We start from the raw sequence: 16,706 nt of genomic DNA on the forward strand, positions 1-16,706 counted from the left end.
CCTCCCTCTTTCCCTTCTAGGAACCTTTGTGATTACGTTGGACCTACCTGGATAATCTAGGATAATCTTCCCATATGAAGGTTACCTGATTAGCAACCAAAATTCCACCTACTACCTATATTCCTCCTTGCCATGTAATGTAACATACGCACAGGTTCTGAGAATTAGGACATGGGTATCTTAGATGGGCCACTATTCTGCCTACCATTATACCTTAGCATTTATTTATGTAAATCTGAAAGAAGATGCTATCTTTTCTCAACATAAAAGAATAATAATAATAGTTGCTAAAATATTTGAATGTTTACATGCTGCAGGCACGTTCTAGGTGCTTACAACTGTTAATTCTCATCAATCCCCTGAAGTATATACTACAATTATGCTCCTTTTGTGGATGAAATTGAGGAGAATAGTCACATTTGGACCCAAGTAATCTGACTCCGGAGCCTTTGCTTTGTTCAATAGGAAGATGGTAGATAGTGTGTCTCTTAAAACACATCTTTACAGTGTGTTATGTTGTTTTAGGTATTGTAAATTATTAGAATTAAGATACATTTATAGCTATAATATTGTAAAATAAGTTGGGAAATAATCAATTATGGCATACCTTTTAGGCCAAAGCAATTTATTTGAAACTCCAAGAGAGATACAAAAGAATTACTATGATTGACTTCAAAGAATGCATCCAGTATCTTAAAAATAATTGACTGAATATTCTCCACCATGGATTTATTCTTTCTTATTATTATTAGAGGAAACACACTTAGTGTGGCACTTAAATATGAATAGAAGAGTTAGCAAGAACAATTTTATTTTCTCATCTATTTTTCTGAGTCTTAATAATTCTTTGTAATTTATATAAAGACTCTTTAGAATGGGTCTTTATATATGTTTCCTCATATCCTGTTTTTGGGTGCCAATTGCTATTGCTCTATAAAGAGATCCCCTCCCTGCATCTGGAAAGCATTAACTTAGATAAATTACACACATAAAGAAGAGAAGGGGTAAAAGTGTAAAGTAGTGTGCTCACTCATGTAAAATGATATAAAGAGATAGGAGATGAGCAATGAAGTAACAGAGAGTAAAGGAGTGAACGGAGTGGAATGACATTATGCAGGGGAGACTACTAGAATTAGTTTCAAAGATTTGAGGAGTTTTAACAAGAGCTGGCAGAAAGGAAGAAGTTTATGGTGAGGAAAATAACAGAGTAAAAAAGATTCTGAAACAGGAATTAGCAAATCCTATATAGGAAAAGGAAAGCAGACATATTTGAATAGATAGCAGAGGCCTCTCCTGAAAATAGAATTTCCTTAAAGCAGTGAGGGACCAGACCACTGGACTTTATGAATTGAAAGGAACATATTGTTGTTTGAGGAGTTTTCTGGAAAACCTGTTTATTATTGTGTCTCGAGAGAAATTAGAGAGAAATTACTGTTGGTATTTTTTTTAATGGATTTTTGGAAATAGGCTGTTTGTAAATTAAGACCTTCCCAGAAAGTCGTGTAAGAGGAAAGAGCTCTGCATGATAGTCAAACAACTGACATGTAATATCCCAAATAGCAGTTCTGTGAAAAGCCACTGCAGGTGCAAGTTTATTTAAAAACAGACCACAACACAGGTGCAATTCTCCTTATAAACATTTAACCACAAGAGACGACCATAAAGTCTATGTGGAAAGCCGTTGGAAAAAAAGAGAATTCAGTTTTTTGTTTGTCTTAATTTTTTAATTTTTAAAAAGAATTTGGGATGAAGTTTCTTCCTCATATTTTAAGTTCTTTTTAAACTTAATTTTTGCCTCCTAATTTTTTTTTTCAATATATGAAATTTATTGTCAAATTAGTTTCCATACAACACCTAGTGCTCATCCCAATAGGTGCCCTCCTCAATGCCCATCACCCACTCTCCCCTCCCTCCCACCCCCCATCAACCCTCAGTTTGTTCTCAGTTTTTAAGAGTCTCTTATGCTTTGGCTCTCTCCCACTCTAACCTCTTTTTTTTTTTTCCTTCCCCTCCCCCAACCTCCTAATATTTAAATATAAATTTTACATATACTGTGATTAGATACAGATCAATATTGAGAAATTCTGTATGCAATACGCAAAAATGTTTAGGGTTAAAAAATGTGAATTAGAAGGATTTTCTCCATGTATATAAAGAATATTAATGACTTTTAGTCTTGTGGGAGGTGAATTGGACTGGAAGTTATGAGGCCTATGCTCCTTTAACTTTAGAATGACGAAGATTAATTCTGAAATTCAAATTTTTTTAATGCTTATTTATTTTTGAGTGAGAGAGAGAGAGAGAGCATGAGCAGGGGAGGGAGGGGCAGAGAGAGAGGGAGACACAGAATCTGGAGCAGGTTCCAGGCTCTGAGCTGTCAGCACAACCCAAACCCACGAACTGTGTGATCATAACCTGAGCTGAAGTCGGACGGTTAACCAACTGAGCCACCCAGGCGCTCCCAATTCTGAAATTCAAAGTAGATCCTAAACTTACACAATTCAAATGGGAAAAAAATGTTACTCCTATAAAGAAGTGCACGGTACTATTTACTGCAGTTCTCCCTTCACTCTGCCACAGTTCCAGAGCCTTCCTCCGTGCTACTCGTTTTGTTCAAGCTCTTTCCCATCTTGGGCCTTTTACTTGCTGTTTCCTTTATTTTGGAACAGTGTCTGGCTGATTCTGTGGTAGGCAGAATAACATCCCTGCACGCGCCCACCCCCCTTCAAGTGCATGCCCTAATCCCTAGAACCTGTGCATGTATGACCTGTTACATAGCAAAAGAGATTTTGCAGATGTGACTATGGGTGTGGGCCTTAAAATGGGGAGATTATCTTCAATTATCTGGATGGGCCCAATGTAATCACAGGAGGCCCTAAAAGCAGAAAACTTTCCCTAGCTGGGAGAAAGAGAGATGAGGCAAAAACAGAGGCCAGAGGACTTATCCCACTATTGTTACCCAGCAGGCGAGGGGATAGGGATGTCACCCCTAAAACCTTAAGGGACCAAATTCTTCCAAAAATCTGAATGAGCTTAGAAGGAGATTCTCTGCCAGAACCTCAAGATAAGAGCCAGGCTGGCTGACCCTTTGGTTTCCACATTGTGAAATTGGAGCAGAGGAATTAGCTGAGCCTACCGGACTTCTGAGTTACGGAACTGTGAGATAATACCCTTGTGTTGTAAACCACTCAGTTTGGGGTAACTTGTTACGGTGGTGTGGAAAGCCAGTACAGGCCCCTGTTTTAGTCTAGATGTTTCCTTAGGCCTTTCCCGAGTATGTCTTCTAAAGTAGACTACCTCAACCCTGCCCCACCTGCTCTTGGTCACACAACTTTGTTTATTTCCTTCATTGTATGTATCGCAAACGGTGATATTATTATTATTATTATTATTATTATTATTATTATTATTTTGTTTATATTATTTTTCTTATCTGTGTTCCTCACTAGAATTTAATCTCTGGGAAGGTAGGGCCCGACTGCTTATGGTCATCTGTATCTTTGCGTCAAGTGTACAACGTATAAGACACATATTAGATCTGCAACATACATTTGTTGAAAAGTCGTTTTTGATAGAATAGTAGATGGGGTAACCCCAAATGAGATGTAGAGACTTTATGGTAAGCCATGGTATATCAATATGATAAAATATTACCTAACTACTTCAGAGGTTAACATGTGCTCTGTATCAATTTTTGGAAACTGGTGTGTAAAATGTGCCAGTGACAAAAAAGAACACAAAGTAATTTGTGCAGAAGTATGATCATATAAAATGCATTTATATATGCTTTTAAAGATTAGAAATTAATTTTGGAAATAAAGTTTAGTATTCTTAATTCTACACTTAATACTCAACATTTGCTTGACCTATAATAATATGCAAAATGTAGGACCATTACTTAATTCTTAATCTACAAAATAGTTTCAGGATTAAGATTCTGAAAGGGAAGGGATAAGCATGCATTTTTTGCAGTGATAATTGGTCTTTATTTTTTAATAATGACTCTTAATTGTCTTTATTATGAATATATAAACTGTGAAAGATAATATAACAAACCTATGCATTCTATTACCTGGTTTAAGAAATAGAGCATTACAAATGCACTTGTAATTGCTTATATACTCCTTAACATTACTAAGCATATCTTTAAACTTTTACTGATAATAGTTCTTTTCTTTTTTCTTTTTTTCTTTTGGACGTCTGATCTTTTTTATTCATTACTTGTAGAAAATCTCATTTTGACTGGACTCAGACTTAAAGGTAGAGGCTCTCAGAGAGGACAGCCTCCATCTCTTAGCAATCTATCTGTTCCTGGCACTGTTGTTTGGCCTCCTTTCTCTCAGCCAAAAGTTTAGCATATTCTGCAGCCTCTTCCTTATCTTAGTACGCTGTTTCTTCAGAGCAGTATACCAATGTTTGTGTTGGAGGACACATGGAGTAACAAGACCCTGAATCTTGGGTGCTTTGGTCCTAGATGTCTTACCTTCATTACTTAGGGGCTTTCTCACAACATACTGGTGGACATCATCTTCTTCAGAGAGACTGAAATGGTTGCCGATTCCACTAGCAATTTTGGGCCCCAGGTGATGAGGCACAGTAGGATCAGTGAATCCAGAAATATTCTTCTCCCCTTTTTTACAGTGACCAAGTTGAGAACACGGAGATTGGCATCCATAACGCCCTTTCTTTCTCTAGTCCTCCTTGGTCTGTAGCAGGAATGCCCCTTACTCAGCAGCAGCAGCTGGACATGGCCATGGGTCAAAACATGGGGAAACCTTGTTTGTCGTTGCCACCACTGATTTGGACCATGTAACCTTTCCATTCTTCACCCAGGGCATCAACAGCAACGTCTCTGGCCATAAGCTTATCATAAAAGGTATGAAGTTTGCACTTCAGTGAATTTATGGCAGCCCGTAGCTGGGAAAGAGTTGTTCAGCTTCATCCTAAAGCAGCTTACTTCCTCCACGACACTATGGAAAAGAGCTGCTAATCGTCCTTGATAAGTTACATCTGCTCTTGTAGAGTTGGAAGGAGAGTGCTCTACAGGAGTTTTGGGAAGTCCAGAGCAACCCAGCCAGGATCATCTTGTGGGGACAAATAGATTGCAGTCAGATAAAAGGTTTTAGCTCACTTTAGAAAATTCCCTCTTTAATCTTTGTGAATAACTTTATGTACAACAGATTTGTGGAACTCTGAGTGAGTATAGGGTGTTTTGGGACTTTCAGGATACTCAAAGTTAAACTGGTTGAAATTATATATTCATTATACTGTGTATATATACACACACAAAGAATTTTCCACTTTTGAATGCTTTATTTTGCTTCACTTCTCTTGGAGATAATTTTTGTTGGCTTGTTTCAGCAGAAGATCTTTCCTCTGGTGCTAGTAAGATCTTCTCTTACTTTAGTCTTCTGGGTTGATTCAAAAGTTACTTTTGTATTGTTTAGTGTCTCAGAGATACAGAAGGTAAAGATATAGTACATATAGATAAGGTATAAAGGCCATGTTCCTGATGATCCTGTAACATATTTTAGATGTTGTGTTTTTGGAGCTGATTTGAACAGTCCTATTCATTACCAGATCTTATTTTTCATATAAAGTTCAAGGACAAATGGGAACACTAAATTGTTACACTACATGCAGAATTTAATCCATTAAAAGGAAAATCAAGAGAGTTCAGCTACATCTTGGATTTAAAGCCAAGAAGGCTATTAAAAAATATCATCATCCCTTTTAAGTGTTTAAGTGGCCAGATGCCAGGATATCAAGGATCTTTTTATATTATGAAAGACTTTCAAGGGGAGAAATCACATGACATTAAAGATAGAGGCTGAAGAGAGATTGATTTCTTAAGATAAGTATTCATACTATCCTTACGGACGACATGGGGAATTACATTGTGTGTGATAGGATGTTATTATATGAATTAACTTGAACTGAAGTGCTCTAACCAAAATGTGCTTATTAATGGATTGGTGTTAGCTTACAGGTGAGACTTTAGATGTATGCCAAAGAAGTCTGTCTTCAGCACTAACCCATTGAATATTTTTCTTAACAACTTAAGTAAGGATTCTGATGGCATGTGTATCAAGTTTGTAGATGCTGTGAAGCTGAGAGAATTAACTAAATCTGGACTTAAAAAAAATCTAATAGGTGGTAATGTTAGTCTGAGTTTAGCAAGATAAAACTTAGGGACCAATGCTAAATCTCATACGCAAATTCCAACGGTTTAAGTATTAAATGTGGGGAAGTTATTACCTTATAGAAGCATTTATTTTTTAAAAGGGGAGTTTGGTTGACTGTAGAATTGTTAGAAGCCAATAGGGTAACATAGCTGCCAAAAGAGAGATACTGTTATCCTAAGTGGCATTTATTGAAAAATATTGCAGTCCTGCTACTTTATACTAGGTCAGATGGCAATTGGACTATTGCATATATTGACACTATGGAGCCTGCTCAGAAAAGAGACTAGTACTGCCAGAGGACTTAACTAGAGTTTTCAACTCCCTATGAAAATGTTCTCCATTCATCCTTTATTCAATCAGTATATCTTAGGTATTCTTGTGCTTTGATCTTGGAAACAGAAATGAGCAACAAGACAATGCCCTTCTCAAGGAGCTTTTATTCTAATGAGGAGGAGACAGATACTAAATAAACTAAATAAGAAATCCAAACTATGATAAATACTATGAAGAAAATAAAACAGGGTAATATGACAGTGACTGGGTTCGGGTGATTAGCAATGAGGGAAATTCTCTCCGGGGCACTGACCTTTGACTTGAGACTTGAATGATGATGAGGGGACAGCCATGCAAAGATATGAAAAGCATTTCATACAGAGGGATTTAAAAGAACAAAGGCCCTGAGTGTAAGTAGCTGGAGAGTGATGAGGGAAAGGGAGAATTGTGGGAAATCAGGTAAAATAATGAGTTTGCATTTATTCTAAATGTAATGAGAAGCCAGTAGAGGGTTTTGAGTCAGATATGATCTGACTTATCTTTTGAAAGATCACTGTCTGCTGAGTGGACAATGAGTCATGGGGGTAAGACCGGATGTAGAGAAGAGTTTGGAGCAGTGAATAGTTTAATGCGTTATAAACATAAACCATTTTTTCCTCCTAATTATTGCTTCCAAATCACCATAATTAATTTTTTCTTTGCCTTCCCCTGACAATATTTTAAGAAGATGCAGTAATTTTGGAAATTTTCCATCATTAAATGTTTAATTTATTTTCTGAACCTAAAACAGGTCTAAAGAGTAGCTTATTAAAAAAAAGAAAGTCGGGGCACCTGTGTGGCTCAGTCAGTTAAGCGTACGACTTTGGCTCAGGTCATGATCTCAGTCTGTGAATTCAAGCCCCACGTTGGGCTCTGTGCTGACAGCTCAGAGCCTGCAGCCTGCTTCGGATTCTGTGTCTCCCTCTCTCTCTGCCCCCCCCCCCCCCTCACTTGCACTCTGTCTCTGTCTCTCTCTCGCTCTCAAAAATAAATACACATTAAAAAAAAGTCAATTTCAGTGTAAAAACTTATATCCCAACCTCACTTTCTCCAACATCCAATCTGAAACAAGATGAAGTAACAGAGACCAGATTTACCCTCCCACCTGAAACAGCTAAAGAACCTGACAAACTTATGAAACGATTTTTAAGAGATTGGACATTAGGCAACAAAGGGCAATGATCTCTGAGAGACAGAAAACAAATGTGAAGTCCTCTGCAATTTCCCCAGCTTGAGAGAGTTTCCAGGCCCTGGCCTCACTGGCAAAATCTGCCAAACATATAAAGAAAAAAATCATACTAATTCTACACTTAACACCTCCAGCAAATTGGAGAGGAAAAGATACTTCTAGATTTATCCTATTCAGGATGATCCTGAAAACAAAACCAGGCAAAGACATAAGAAAATAATAATTTGAGACCAATATCCTTTATGAACATAAATACAAAAATTCAAAGCAAAATTTTTGTACATCGAATCCATCCATTTATAAAAAGGATATTACATCATGAATAAGTTGGGTTTTCCCCAGAAATGCAAGGTTAGTTTAACATTTAAAATCATTATAACTCACTGTATTAACAAACATAAAAAAAGGAAAATCATATGGTCATCTCAATAATCAGAGAAAAGGCATTTGAAAAAATGCCATCTCCATTTCTGAAAAAAGAATCTCAGCAAACTACGAACAGGAGGGAACTTCCTCAACTTGATAAAGAACATTCAAGGAAAACCTAACATCATACTTAAAAACTGAATTCTGAAGATATGAATATTTTTTCTACAAATCTGTCTTGTCTTTTCCCAAATGTCAACTTCAGTAGTTATAGAACATTTGGTTCATATGAAACATATCCCTAATCTGAACATCACTAACATCTCCAATTTTACCAATCTTCTACCAGCCACAATATCTCACACATGAAGTACTCAAATACCTTCACAAAAGCAACATTGCTATGTAAGCAACATGAAGACAGTACTTTTGTCCAAGTATCTAGAACAGTATCTGGCACATAGTAGGTACTCAACTAGTTGACAGAGTAGAATTATAATAAAATATCACTCTGCACCTCTACCTATATAACACTTTTATTTTTTCATTTTTTTCTTTGATTTTCAATTCCTATTATTCTGCCTTCTCTCCCCCCACCTTTTTTTTTTTTTAATTTAAATTTTAGTTAGTTAACATACAGTGCAATGTTGGTGTCAGGAGTAGAATTCAGTGATTCATCACTAATATAAAACACCCAGTGCTCCTCACAACAAGTGCTCTCCTTAGTACCCATCACCCCTATAGCCCATCTCCTACCCATTTCCCTCTGTCAACCCATAGTTTGTTCTCTATCATTAAGAGTCTCTTGTAGTTTGTTTCCCTCTCTTCTTTTCTCCCCCACTTCCCATATGTTCATCTGTTTCATTTTTTAAATTCCACATACGAATGAAATCCTATGGTATTTGTCTTTCTCTGATTTACTTATCTCACTCAGCATAATACTTTGTAGCTCCATCTATGCCATTGCAAATGGTAAGATTTCACTCTTTCTGATGGCCGAGTAATATTCCACTGTGTGTGTGTGTGTGTATATATATATATATATATATATATATATATATATATATATATATACATACCACATCTTCCTTATCCATTCATCAGTCAATGGACATTTGGGCTCTTTCCATGGTTTGGCCATTGTTGATAAAGATGTGAATTTTTTTTGACAGCTTTGTTGATATTTAATAGATATACAATGAAATGCACACCTTTAAACTGTATAATAAATTTTGACGTGTGTGTAGTCAGGATTTGTAACCACATTAAGATAATGAGCATATCCATCCTCTCCAAAAGTTTCCCCAGGCACCCTTGTAATCTTTTCCTTCCTCCCTTCTCTCCCTGTCCCTACCTTCCTAGGCAATCATTGATCTGCTTTCTGTCACTGTAGGTTTGCTTTCATTTTCTAGAATTATTTATATTAAAAGAATCATTTTTATTAAATTACAATTTTAATATAATTATTTAAATTGAATAAGGTAATAATTAGTTAATACAGTACACAATTTAATATAAATATATCAAAATATAATTTCAAAATAATATTTAAAATACATGACTTTATATTTTTGTAATGTGTACTTCAATTATATATATATATATATATATACATATACATATAATATATGGAATCATACTGTATGTACTCTTTTTAAAGTATTTTGTCTGGCTTCTTTAACTCAGAATAATTATTTTGAGATTCATCCATGTTGTGTGTGTTAACAGTTCATTCGCTTTTATTGCTGAATAACATACCACAATTGGTTCATCCAATTTGTTTATGGATATTTAGGTTGCTTCCAGTTTCAGGCTATTTCAAAAATTTTTTTTAATGTTTTTAAATTTATTTCTGAGACAGAGAGAGACAGAGCATGAGCAGGGGAGGGCAGAGAGAGAGGGAGACAGAATCCGAAGCAGGCTCCAGGCTCCGAGCTGGCTCAAACTCACAGACTGCGAGATCATGACCTGAGCCAAAGTCAGACGCTCAACCGACTGAGCCACCTAGGCGCCCCAAGTTTCAGGCTATTTTAAATAAAGCTAACACTTCTTCTGAGTGTTGTCTTCCTCCCTCAAGTCAGAAAAACTCTGGATGTATTCTTTTTCTTTTCCAGCTTTATTGAGAAATAACTGGCATATAACTGTTTAAGGTGTACAATGTGATGATTTGATACATATATATTGTGAAATGGTTACCACAGGAAAGTTAGTTAACATATCCTTCACCTCATATAATTACCATTTTGTTGTTGTTGTTACTGTGAGAACATTAAAGTTCTCTTATAGCAACTTTTAAGTGTACAATACAATGTTAGTAACTATAGTCACCATGCTATACCTTATATCCCCGGAACTGATACATCTTATACCTGGAAATTTGTACCTTTTGACCAACCTCTCCCATTTCTCCCATCCCTCAGCCCCTGGCAACCACTAATTCTGCTCTCTGTTTCTGTGAGTTCAATGTTTTTAAATTCTACATGAGTGAGATCATAAAGTATTTGTTTTTGTCTGTCTGACTTAATTTCATTTAGCAAAATGCCCTTAAGGTCCACCCATGTTGTCACAAATAGCAGAATTTCCCTCCGTTTTATGGCTGAAAAATATTCCATCATATATATCACATTTTATTTATTCATTCATGTGTTTATGGACACTTAGGTTATTTCTATGTCTTGGCTATTGTGAGTAATGCTGCAATGAACACAGGTGTGCAGGTATCTCTTTGAAATAGTGGTTTAATTTCCTTTGGATATTCTTTTGGATGTTACCCAGAAGTGGGATTGCTGGATCATATGGTAGTTCTATTTTTAATTTTTTGAACAACATTCATACTGTCTTCCACAGTGGCTGTACCAATTTATATTCTAAGCAACAGTGCACCAGGGTTCTCTTTTCTCCACATCCTCACCAGCATTTGTTATCTCTTGTGTTATTATAATAGCCATTTTAACAGATATGAGGTGATATCTTATTGTGGTTTTGATTTGCATTTCCTTGGTCATTAGTGATGTTCAACACCTTTCATGTGCGTATTAACCATTTAAATGCCTTCCTTGGAGAAATGTCTGTACAAGTCTTCTGCCCATTTTAAAATCAGATTGTTTGGCTTCTTTGCTATGTAGTTGTATGAGTTTTTTATATATTCTATATGTTAATTTCTTATCAGATATGTGGTTTGCAAATATCTTCTCCCACTCTGTAATTGCATTTTAATTTTGTTGATTATTTCTTTTGCTGTGCAGAAGATTTTAGTTTGATGTGGTTTTAGTTGTTGTTTTTGTTTTTGGTCTCATATCCAAAAAATCATAGTCGAGACCAATGTCAAGGAGCTTTTTCACTATGCTTTCATCTAGGAGTTAGTCAGGTCTTATGGTTATGTTCTTAATCGGTTTTAAGTTAATTTATATGAATGGTGGAAGATAGGGGTCCAATTTCATTCTTTTACATGTGAATTTCCAGTTTTCCCAAAACCATTTATAGAAGAGACTCTTCTTTCACCATTGAATATTCTTGTCTCCCTTGTCAAATAATAGTTGACCCTATGTGTATAAATTTATTTCTGGGCTCTAGATTCTGTTCCATTGGTCTGTGTGTCTGTTTTGTTTGTTTGTTTGTTTGTATATGTAGCTGTTTTTATGCCAGAGCCATACCTTGTTGGTTACTATAGCTTCTTTTTAGATATTTTAATTCATACTTTATAAGGGTCATACAGCATGAGCACATATCAGTTTCTATGTTCCTACATGCCCACAACCCAAGGGGAAATGTCCAATTCTCTCAGGAACGCTTTCCTCAAACTTCATTGTAGCAGATAGCTCCAGGTTAGGTTTGCATTTTCTGAAACTCAACATGGAGTGACCAACATAATGATGATGATTATAATGGTTCTGATGACAATAATCACTACTACTTATGGAGTGCTTACTATAGGCCAAAATCTTTTCTAACTCATTTATATGTTATAATACATGTTAAGCCCCACAACAATCCTATGGAATATGTATTGTTATTATCCCCATTTTAATTTTTTTTTCAACGTTTTTTATTTATTTTTGGGACAGAGAGAGACAGAGCATGAACGGGGGAGGGGCAGAGAGAGAGGGAGACACAGAATCGGAAACAGGCTCCAGGCTCCGAGCCATCAGCCCAGAGCCCGACGCGGGGCTCGAACTCACGGACCGCGAGATCGTGACCTGGCTGAAGTCGGACGCTTAACCGACTGCGCCACCCAGGCGCCCCATTATCCCCATTTTAAAGATAGAGATTAAATGAGTGTTTAAGGTTTGCCCATTTCACAGCTAGTAGGTGATGAATTGGAAAATACACTCAAGCAATCAGACTCAGAATCCTTTCTCTTAACTGTTATGTTCTATTGCTTCTCAATTTTCCCCTTTTGCAGGGTCCCTTATTTCTTTGAGTTATTTTCTTAAATCTCTCCCTCACTTGACTTTGGGGAGAGAAAAGCATTCTGTCTTTCCTTCTCCCAAGAGTAAGGGGGGAAAGTCTCTTTTACCATAAACACTACTGTTTCCACAAAGCCAACAGCTCCTATGATGCCATTTCCCTTTCCCTCCAAAGTCCTCTAAAGACTAGGGGAGGAGCTCCAGCAGTGGGGGTTGTGGTTAATGGCCCCTAAGTTGAGTTCTGTAGCCTCCTAGTAAGCCTTGGAGGAAGTGTCTGATTCTCTTTAGAATTTAGGGTACTTAGCCATTCTTTTTTTGTCAGGTGTGGGTCCTAGTAGCCAATGCTGGGGCAAAGGAAAAATAACTTTATGGCTGAGGCTATTGTAGTAGTCTAGGATAGAGGATAAAGACTTGGACCAGGGTGGTAGAGAAAATGGAGAGAATCAGATAAATTTGGGATATATTCTTGAAATAAAACCAACAGGATATGGTGATAAATTGAATGTGGAGGAGATGAAAAGAAAGGAATCAAAGAAGAGAATTGTGGCTTGAATAACCAGGTTGGTTTACTGAGCTAAGGAAGACTAGAGACAGAAAAAGATTGGAATGGAAGTGTGAAGGCTTGATTATCAAGAGTACTGTTTTGCCTGGTTAAGTTTTGGATACCTGTTAGACAGACAAATGGAGATATCAAATAGAAAGTTGGATGTAGGAGTTTGGAGCTCAACAGGGAAGCTAAAGTCTAGGATTGTACATTTGAAAGTCACAACATGTCCTGTAGTCAAAGCTATGGGATCAGGTAAGACTAATTAAGGCAAGGATGACAGAAAAGAGAAGACTGAGGATCAAACCTCAATATTCACAGGAAAATTGAGCCAGAGACTGAGAAGGAATCACTAATGAGATAGTAGCATGACAAGGAGAGCGTCTTCTCTGTGTCCCAAGAGAATAAAGTCTTTGTCATGATTTGAATATCCCAAATATAATAAGCCGTGTTCAGAGGAAGTGAAGCATCGACCTATTTCAGATGGTTTTTAAACAAATGCTGAACTCATACTGTGTGCTGTATAGGAAATTGAAACAAACCTTGAGTAGGAGTAAAGAAGGTGAGACTAAATTACCTTAAGCTGTCTTTCATCCAGATGAGTCTGTCACTGAACCTCTTACTATAAAAAATCTTTTATATGAATGTAGAAAAAGAAACTATTTGTGGTGAAGAATTTACAATGTATGGCTAAGCTCGCAGTAGCTTAACTCACTTGCATGGAAAGTGTTCTACTATTCACATTTTACATATTTTTTGTTGGGAAGAACATAACTAAAACTGGAGATGAAATGGTTTGAAAATTAAACCAAGACCTGTTATTTACCTATAATTGGTTAGTGCTAAAAAGATTATGAAACAATTCACCTATAGTGCAGACTTGTAAAAATAAATAAAAGCTTCAGCTAAGTTGTTTCCAATGTAAGCCTATGTGTTTAAAAAAATTACCTCTATTAACCTCTTGCTCTTCTATAAGTAGATAAGTAGATAATACTTCTAGTTATCACCCTTCCTCCCCCCTCCCCCTGCTGGTGCTTCTAGTCTACCAATTTTCAAACATCATTGTACATTAGAATTAACTGGAAGCCTTTTTAAAAATAAGTATTCCAAGGTTACGTCTCCAGTAATTCTAATTGGGTGTGGCCAGGAAATCCATATTTTAACTAGTACTCCAGATGGTTTTAGGGAAGATAATCCCTGGACCACAGTTGGCAAAACACTGGTCCTGATCCTATATTGCAGGTATAGGTAACTGTCTTCTGGTGGCAAAAGTGACACTTGGGTCACCACCTCTTATTTTTACTGAAGTAATTTCTTTTATTTTTATTTTTTAAAAATAGTATGTCCTGCAAAAGTCAAATGACTTCACTCATATGAGGACTTTAAGAGACAAAACAGATGAACATAAGGGAAGGGAAACAAAAGTAATATAAAAACAGGGAGGGGGACAAAACAGAAGAGACTCATAAATATGGAGAACAAACTGAGGGTTGCTGGAGGGGTTGTGGGAGGGGGATGGGCTAAATGGGTAAGGGGCACTAAGGAATCTAATCCTGAAATCATTGTTGCCCTATATGCTAACTAATTTGGATGCAAATTTAAAAAAATAAAAAATAAAACAAGTTAAAAAATATTATGTCATGTACTTGTTTATTTATTTATTTATTTAATAATATTATTATTTTTTAAAATTTACATCCGAGTTAGTTAGCATATAGTGCAACAATGATTTCGGGAGTAGATTCCTTAATGCCCCTTACCCATTTAGCCCATCCCCCCTCCACAACCCCTCCAGCAACCCTCTGTTTGTTCTCCATATTTGAGAGTCTTTTATGTTTTGTCCCTCTCTCTGTTGTTTTTATGTTATTTTTGCTTCCCTTCTCTTGTGTTCATCTGTTCTGTGTCTTAAATACCTCATATGAGTGAAGTCATATGATATTTGTCTTTCTCTGACTGACTAATTTCGCTTAGCATAATACCCTCTAGTTCCATCCACGTAGTTGCAAATGGCTAGATTTCATTCTTTTTGATTGCCGAGTCATACTCCATTGTATATATATACCACCTCTTCTTTATCCATTTATCCATCGATGGACATTTGGGCTCTTTCCATACTTTGGCTGTTGTTGATAGTGCTGCTATAAATCTTGGGGTGCATGTGCCCCTTCAACACAGCATACCTGTATCCCTTGGATAAATACCTAGTAGTGCAATTGCTGGGTCGTAGGGTAGTTCTATTTTTAATTTTTTTAAGGAACCTTCATACTGTTTTCCAGAGTGGCTGCACCAGTTTGCATTCCCATCTGTTCTTGCCAACATCTGTTGTTGCTTGAGTTGTTAATGTTAGCCATTCTGACAGGTGTGAGGTGGTATCTCATTGTGGTTTTGATTTGTATTTCCCTGATGATGAGTGATGTTGAGCATTTTTTCATGTGTTGGTTGGCCATCTGGATGTCTTCTTTGGAGAAGTGTCTATTCATGTTTTTTGCCCATTTCTTCACTGGATTCTTTGTTTTTTGGGTGTTGAGTTTGATAAGTTCTTTATAGATTTTGGGTACTAACCTTTTATCTGATATGCCATTTGCAAATATCTTCTCCCATTCTGTCAGTTGCCTTTTAGTTTTGCTGATTGTTTCCTTCACTGTACAGAGCTTTTTATTTTGATGAGGTCCCAATAGTTCATTTTTGCTTTTATTTCCCTTGCCTCCAGAGACTTGTTGAGTAAGAAGTTGCTGCAGCCAAGGTCAAAGAGGTTTTTGCCTGCTTTCTCCGCGAGGATTTTGATGGCTTCCTGTCTTACATTTAGGTCTTTCATCCATTTTGAGTTTATTTTTGTGTATGGTGTAAGACAGTGGTCCAGTTCATTCTTCTGCATGTCACTGTCCAGTTCTCCCAGCACCACTTGCTGAAGAGACTGTCTTTATTCCATTGGATATTCTTTCTGGTTTGTCAAAGATTAGTTGGCCATACGTTTGTGGGTCCATTTCTGGGTTCTCTATTCTGTTCATTCCATTGATCTGAGTGTCTGTTTTGTGCCAGAATTAATTTCTTTTAGATGCATGGTTTACATAATAGAAATACAAAATTGTAAGATTGAAAGAAGAGAAACACCATATATACAACTTTTCTTTAGCTTAGTAATTATGAATCAAATAATATTTGCTTTTATAAAAAAATAAGCTTTGGAGGAAACATTTTGTCCCCAGGGATTTATCCAACTTGCTTTGGGGAGGCAGTCTAGCCTTGAGTTTATTTTCAAGGACATAATGACTAAAGAAAAAAGTATACAGCTAACTTCTAATTACTCTTTTTGGGAGTGAATGAATAAATCAGTTATTTAGAAACTACAGTTAAAGATGAGGAGCTCTTAAGTGGTTGATGCTTGTTTTGATATCCTGACCATACATTAAAATAATGTGGTTTCAGATTTTTTTCTAATAGATACAATTGTTCATGTGACTCCAATATGTTTTTCATAACCCTAAATATCTTTCTAAGTCCTATGATAGCAGAAATTAAAATGAGAGTTAAGTTTGACAGTATAGTAATATTGTATGTTCTAGGGCCCAGCACCATGTTCTTATTAGACTCAGTACATGACTGAAGGAGTGCAATTCTGTGCTAGCCATTAATAGTTCTCATCCTGCTGTCTTCTGCTGCTGGCTGTGAAATCTGCTTGCCTGCTGACGATCCTGAAGCATTTT

The sequence above is a fragment of the Panthera pardus genome, unplaced genomic scaffold, assembly GCF_024362965.1.
Source record: "Panthera pardus isolate Hobbes unplaced genomic scaffold, ASM2436296v1 HiC_scaffold_13, whole genome shotgun sequence".
Taxonomy (NCBI): Eukaryota; Metazoa; Chordata; class Mammalia; order Carnivora; family Felidae; genus Panthera; species Panthera pardus.